Genomic DNA, 7,922 nt, shown 5'->3' with positions numbered 1-7,922 from the left:
ACTCCTGAAAGAAAGGATATTGCGGAGACATGGCTTAGCCACAGCCTGGGGGATGTTTCCAGAATGAGATTTTCACTCTGCAGCGGAGTGTGCGCTGATATGAAACTTCCTGGCAGATTAAAACTGTGTGCCCGACCGAGACTCGAACTCGGGACCTTTGCCTTTCGCGGGCAAGTGCTCTACCAACTGAGCTACCGAAGCACGACTCACGCCCGGTACCCACAGCTTTACTTCTGCCAGTACCTGCTGCAGACTGAAAATCTCATTCTGGAAACATCCCCCAGGCTGTGGCTAAGCCACGTCTCCGCAATATCCTTTCTTTCAGGAGTGCTAGTTCTGCAAGGTTCGCAGGAGAGCTTCTGTAAAGTTTGGAAGGTAGGAGACGAGGTACTGGCAGAAGTAAAGCTGTGGGTACCGGGCGTGAGTCGTGCTTCGGTAGCTCAGTTGGTAGAGCACTTGCCCGCGAAAGGCAAAGGTCCCGAGTTCGAATCTCGGTCGGGCACACAGTTTTAATCTGCCAGGAAGTTTCAATGACTAGTGTTAAAAATAGTGGGACACTATGGTCTGAGAGCCCCTCATAAGTGAAACGAGTGATTTTGAGCAATGAATCACGCAATGAGAATCCGATGGAAGCGTTTAGATTTGGCGAATTCTCGGGAACGTTACAGCTCATAATGTGTAGCGCAAACCGTGAAGACTGGAGGTGCGAGTGTTACGCCACACGGAGTGGCTGCGCGGTTAGAGGCGCCATGCCACTAATTGCGCGGCCTCTCCCGCCGGAGGTTCGAGTCCTCCCTCGGGCATGGGTGTGTGTGTGTGTGTGAGTGTGTGTGTTGTTACTAGCATATAAGTTAGTTTAAGTAGTGTGTAAGTCTAGGGACCGATGACCTCTGCAGTTTGGTCCCATAGGAATTCAAACAGATTTGAACATTTTTGCTAGTGTTACGGTATGCTATGGCATTGTTAGTGGGTAGGATGTATTCCGCTTTTTGCATTTATGAAATCGCAAAGTGCGGAAGGATGTGAACACATTTTACAGCATTGGGTATTGCGTGCAGCAGAGAAACAGTAAGTTCATAGACAGTTCAGCAACTAATGTAAGACGTTTCTTTCTGAAAGCAGCTTCGTTCTATTCAGGATTCCAATACGCCATTTTATTCCTCACTCTTTTGGTAACAAAACCCTATTTTCTTCGTTCAGTGCGGCGACTGTACGTCACCTTACTGGGTGGGCCTGTATGCCGGCATGGCACCACTCTCCTGGTCGACGTCGGAGCCAACGTCTCGCTGCCTCAGTAATCTCCCCATAGTTCACGTTCTGCTTCCTGCGGAGTGCAATCTTCATTGGGCCAAAAAGTGAAAATCAGATCATGCGAGATCTGGTCTGTAGGGTAGGCGAGGAAGAGCAGTCCAATGAAGTTTTGTGAGCTACTCTCGAGTGGGAAGAGCCCTTGCGTTTTCATGGAGAAAGAGAAGTTCGTTTGCATTTTTGTGGTGATATACGCTAAAGTCGTTTGTTCAACTGCTGATCGTTGCAGCATGAGCGAGGATATCAAATCAAGACCATCGCCATGACCTTACCGGCTAATGTAGCTGCTCGCCACTTTTTATTCGGAGGAGAGCTGGAGTGGCGCCACTCATGGGTTCCCGTTTGCTTTCTGGTTCGCAGTGATGCATCCATGTTTCATCGCCTGTGACGATGTCGTCAAAAAAATTTCACCATTAGCCTTGTAACGAGCAAGTCATTCCGCACAGATGGTCCTTCGTTACTATTTACAGTCTTGTGTTAGGCGGCGAGTGATCCAATGGGCATTCCCTTCTTACTAGTGGGTTAGCACTACCAACAGAAACATTCAGTTGAGCAGCGAGGTGCTCGATTGCGATCTCTCGATCGCCTCACGTTTCAGCATTGCAGGGGTCACAGCTGTGTAATGCTGGCCTCCACGCGGGAGATAGCACAGGTTTGCACCACCTTCTTGTGATGATGACAGACGCGTCTCCAACGACTTAACGTGCTTTTGTTCACTGCCAGGTCTCCGTAGACATTCTGCAATAACTTATGAATATTTGCGATGCTCTGGTTTCCGCCAAAAGAAACTCAATGACAGCTCTTTGCTTGGAACGCACCTCCGTTACAGATGAGATTTTGAAAGATACGTATAGCGCCTCCATCTATCGGAACTTCATGAAACTGTAGGGACTGAAGTAAGAATGATTCGCGAAATACCACAACAAACTCTGCGTTTTTTCGACCAAATTTGGCCGAGAATAAGAATATGTTGTATTTTTTCTTGAACGCTCCCAGTATCATCTTCACAATGCATCCTGTTATAAAGCAGCGTCAGTGAAACAATGGTTTCTGTACAATAACATTCCGGAAATTGACCGGCGTGCCCAGAATCCCAATCTGAACCCAACGGAATACCCATACACTGCCACCATCTGATCTAAGGGAATTTGTGATAGAGATGCCACGCTACATTACTTGAAGTAGAGGCACAAAAGGCACTGCAGACGTACACATCTCGTGATAAAAAATACACAGGTGAAAAAATGTAAACAGTTCATAACATCCTTGTCCCATCCATTTATATCGGCGTCGAACACGACTCTCCCAAACCTACTGTGTTTGTTTGCTGATCATTCTGTGCTATATGGGAAGGTGTTGAAGTTGAGTGACTGTAAGAAGGTAGAAGATAGCTAGGACAAAATTTCTAGTTGGTGTAATGAATGGCAGCTAACTCTAAATGTAGAAAAATGCAGGTTAATGTGGATGAGTAGAAAAACAAACTTGTAATGTTCGTATACAAGGAGGAGGAGATTAGTGTTTAACATAGCGTTGACAGTGAGGTTATTGGAGACCGAGCATAAGCTAGAATTGTGGAAGGATGGAGAAGGAAAGCGGCCGTGCCCTTTCGAAGGAACCATCCCGGTATTTGTCTTAAGCGATTGAGGGAAATCATGGAAAACTTAAATGTTCGATACTGCATTAGTAGTGTCCTTCTTGACTCAGCCTGCGTAATGCTGTGTTACAAGTTTGGGAGAGTTATGGTCGACAGCTATATGCACGGATGGTAAGAGGATGTTATCAACTACGTCCATTGTATCAATTGTGTTTTTTTTTTATCAAAACACGTACGTGCATAGATTTTTGTGGTTTGACTTTCTTCTAATGTTACACAGCATTTTTATAACAAGCTTCATAACATCAGATAATGGCAACAAAATACTGTTGAAACCGGTCATCTTGTATCAATATAATTTTATATACTGCGACCGTGGCGTACAATGTGTATTATTCATTTCCAACCACACAGATCGCCCCCCTCGTCCACCACACGATGTGTACCTTACTTACTTACTTACTTATACTGGCCACACAAACCGCAGCCGGTCCTTGGCCTCACTCAGTCCAGCCTTCCATACTTTCCTGTCATCTGCATCTTCATCTCCCAGACCCAGTATCCGCATGTCTCCCATGGTATTATCCCTCCATCTCATTCTCGGCAGTCCCAGTGGTCTCTTTCCTTCATCTTCTCCATCCATTACAGCCTTTATTACCGTGTTCCCCCCTTCCTTCTCACATCTCCATACCATCTTAGTATATTAATTGTCACACTAGCTACGACGTCAGGCAGTGTGTATAAACGTCTGAGTTCTCTGTTTTTCCTTATTCTCCACTCTTCTATTTTCTTTCACTGGTCCATATATTTTTCTCAGTACTTTATTTTCAAAAGTTATGAGTTTTTGTCTGTTTTCTTAGTCAGGGTCCATGACTCACTTGCATAGCACACTATTGGCTTGATGATGGTCTGATATATTCTTATTTTTGCCTGCCTAGATAATAACTTTGATCTTATGATGTTGTGCATAGCTCCTAGACATCTTCCCCAGCTTGAATTCTTATTACTATCTCCTGTTCTATCATGTTTTGTTGGTTGATATTGACACCGAGGTACGCGAATGTGTCTGTCTTCTGTATTGTTAGGTTTCTTCCTACTATCTTGAACTTTGTTTTACTTTCATTTATACTTAGACTTACTTTCTTTGCTTCTTCCATTAGCACAGTCCCCCTTTTCTCCAGTTCTTCCATGTTTTTTCCTATCAGCACAATATCATTCGCAAAAGCCAGGACATTTATCTTTCTTCCTGTGGTGACTCTGCACTTTCACATGTTACTCTCCTCAGGGTGTTGTTGAGGGCCAAATTGACCAGGGTTGGTGGTATTATATCTCCCTGTGTCTCTCCTGTTTTTACTTCAAATGCTTCTGAGAACTCCCTCTGTACTTTCACTCTACACTTTGATTCCACCACACCCATTTCAGTTAGCTTTATCAACTTGTCAGGTATCCCATACTCTGCCATTATCCTCCACATTTCCTCTCTTACTATGCTGTCATATGATTTGTTGAAATCTATTAACAGGCAAAAGGTTTAATCATTGTGCTCCCAGTTCTTATCTAATATTTGTCTTAATGTGAATATTTGGTCGACTGTTGATTTACCTTTTCTGAATCCTGCTTGTGCTGTGTCTAATATTTCCTCAATGTATGGGTTGCGCCTGTTCAGTATAATTCTTGATATTACTTTATAGCACGTGCATACGAGAGATATCCGTCTGTAGTTCTGTGTCAGCATCTTGTCTCCTTTCTTGTATATAGGACATACAGCAGCAGTTTTCCATTCCTCCCTACCTCTTTTATCGGTTTGGCTAATCATTCATGTAGCTTCTCTCCCACTTCTTTGATGAGCTCTGCTAATATCATATCTATGCCAGGGGCCTTCCCGTTGTTTAGTCTTGTTATTGTCTCCTTCACCTACATCAGAGTTGGTTCTTCGACTAATGGTTGTACATTCTGATTGTTTTCTGCCACTGTTTTCATTGTATCTACCAGGTTGTTCAGCAGTTCTTTTGAAGTATTTCCTCCAGTTCTCTAAATTTCCTTCATTCGTAGTGATCAGTTTTCCATTCTCGTCGTTCATTATCACAGCCTTAGCGCTGTATTCTTTTATATAGCTATTCATTGTCCTGTAAAACTATTTACTATTGTTATAGTTATAGTCCTCCTCAGCCTTCTCTATCTGTTTATGTATGAATGCTCTTTTCTCTCGCCTTATTATACTCTCCATTTCTCTCGTGGAATTCCTGTATGTTGTTTGGTTTTCATGGTTGTTATTGTTCATCATTGCCTTTCTGGCTTTCTTCTTGTCCTGTACTGCTTTTCTACATTTTTCATTGAACCATGATTCGCGCTTTATATTGCTATTATTATTATCTCCCAATAGTTCATGCGCTGTCTCCCTCATAATTGTTGTCATCTTCTTCCATTTTGTGTTGATATCTTCATCTTTTCTATTGTTGTCATTCTCTAATTAAGCGAATCTATTTTTAAGCTTAATCTTAAACTGTTTATTCACCTCCTCCTCTTTTATGATGATGATGATGATGATGTTTTGGTTTGTGGGGCGCTCAACTGCGTGGTTATCAGCGCCCGTACAATTTCCCAACCTTTGCTCAGTCCAATTTTGCCACTTTCCTGGATGATGATGAAATGATGAGGACAACACAAACACCCAGTCATCTCGAGGCAGGTGAATCCTCCTCTTTTAGCCTACTCGAATCTACTCTTTGGGTTCTTTTACCACTGTTGTTCTCACTTGGCGGTTTTTGTAATGATTGTTTCATCTTTATTACCATAAGAGAATGGTCTGGTCCTATCTCAGCCCCTCTCATTGTACTAACATCTGTTATTGCCTTTTTACGTTTTTTCTCTATCAAAACATAGTATATTTGCTTCCTAGTTAATCCATCCGGTGAGGTCCATATTGCTTTATGTATGTCTTTATGGACGAAAGATGTACTTGCTATTTTCATGTTTCTACATGTGACGAAGTTGAGAAGCCTTATACCATTATCATTTGATTCAGTGTGAAGGATGAACATGGCTATATATGGTTTCCATTGCTGTTCTTGTCCTATTTTGGCATTTAAGTCTCCTAGTAAACTTTTGATGTCATACTGTGGTAATCTGAAGTACATCTGGTCTAAGGTGTCATAGAATTCGTCTTTTATGTCTTCCTACTTGTCCTCAGTTGAGGCATGGATACTTTATTAATGAGATGTTTCTATATTTGTCTTTGATTCTGATGTAGCATATTCTTTAATAGAAATTTTCTAGTGTCATCATATTGGCCATTATTTTATTCTGAAGCGCAAATCCTGTCCCAAATTGTGGTGACCATGCTTGTTTCCACTGTATATGATCGTGTAGTTTTTCTCACTGTGCATACCTTGTCCACGCCATCTTATCTCCTGTAGGGCTGTGATATGCATCTTGTGTTTTGTTAGTTCTTCATCAAGTATCTTTGTCTGTCCTGCAGCGTACAGTGTTTTTACGTTCCATGTCCCTATTTGTAGTCCTTTATTCATAAGCTTGGGTCGTTTTCCGTTAGATCCATTCCAATTCGAGGCTGGGTGTTATTGTATAGGAACCCGGCAGTGTTTTACAATGTTGGATGGTTAGCCCAACGATTACCCCTCCGACTCTATCCGGGCTTGGGATCGGCTGGAAGGCTAGTTTTTCTCCAGGCGTGGTTGATGTGTACCTTACGACCCATATTAATGTTCACTAACAGGTATGTTGACATTGTAATTCTGTCAGAGACAGCAAAGGACCTGGAAGAGCAGCTGAACGGGATGGACAGTCTCGTGAAAGGAGGAAATAAGATGAACATCAACAGAAGCAAAACGAGGATAATGGAATATAGTCGAATTAAATCGGGTGATGCTGCGGGAATTAGATTAGCAAATGAGAGACTTAAAGTAGTAAATGAGTTTTGCTATTTGGGGAGCAAAATAACTGATGATGGTCGAAGTAGAGAGGATATAAAATGTAGACTGGCAATGGCAAGGAAAGCGTTTCTGAAGAAGAGAAATTTGTTAACATCGAGTATAGATTTAAGTGTCAGGAAGTCGTTTCTGAAAGTATTTGTATGGAGTGTAGCCATGTATGGAAGTGAAACGTGGACGATTAATAGCTCAGACAAAAAGAGAATAGAAGCTTTCGAAATCTGGTGCTACAGAAAAATGCTGAAGATGAGATGGGTAGATCACATAACTAATGAGGACGTATTGAATAGAATTGGAGAGAAGAGAAATTTGTGGCACAACTTGACTAAGAGAAGGGATCGGTTGGTAGGGCATATTCTGAGGCATCAAGGGATCACCAATTTAGTATTGGAGGACAGCGTGGAGGGTAAAAATTGTAGAGGGAGACCAAGAGATGAATACACTAAACAGATTGAGAAGGATGTAGGTTGCAGTAGGAACTGGCAGATGAAAAATATTGCACAGGATAGAGTAGCATTGAGAGCTGCATGAAACCAGTCTCAGGACTGAAGACCACAACAACAACAACAGGTATGTGGATACCTTTGATCAGGTCATGTATTTGAAATGTTGAAAATAGGATTTTTGTTGCCCCTGGAACCGATTAGATAGGCTACCAGCAACTGGATCTGGGTGGCCGTGCTCCGGGTTACTCGCTTACTACAGTAGATGCGAGTGGTTGGAAACAAGACGTGTCGGATGGTGGCGGCGGTTGCAGGGCGAGCCCGGTGGTGGTGGCGGAGATAGCGGTGCGCCTGTGCGACTGGCTGCCGGACGTGGACGAGCGCTGCGCCCTGCTGCAGGCGCTGGGTCGGGACCTGTGCGGCAGCGACGTGGCCGCCGCCGTGTGTCACATGGGCAGGGCGGAGCTGCTGCTGCAGCAGGGACACCAGCAAGGGGAGGGGCAGCAGGGCGCCACTGCTGTGGACGCCGTCTTGGTAAGAGAGGGGCCCACGAGAAATATGAGCCCCGCAACCAACTTGTGACGTCACACTAGGCGGCTTGTCCACCACCTCCCGCGAACGTTCAGCTCG

At 43.6% G+C, this 7,922-nt stretch overlaps 1 non-coding gene across 1 annotated transcript; it reads left to right on the top strand.

The window, feature by feature from the left end:
• The first annotated feature begins 428 nt into the window (after positions 1 to 428).
• Trnas-cga (transfer RNA serine (anticodon CGA)) lies at positions 429 to 503 on the top strand. The gene has a single exon. It is a non-coding gene; the product is annotated as a tRNA-Ser (tRNA).
• Positions 504 to 7,922: the final 7,419 nt, after the last annotated feature.

The sequence above is a fragment of the Schistocerca cancellata genome, chromosome 1 (assembly GCF_023864275.1).
Source record: "Schistocerca cancellata isolate TAMUIC-IGC-003103 chromosome 1, iqSchCanc2.1, whole genome shotgun sequence".
Classification (NCBI taxonomy): domain Eukaryota; kingdom Metazoa; phylum Arthropoda; class Insecta; order Orthoptera; family Acrididae; genus Schistocerca; species Schistocerca cancellata.
Note: the sequence above shows the minus strand (reverse complement) of the source record. Positions and strands in the feature narration are given on the sequence as shown.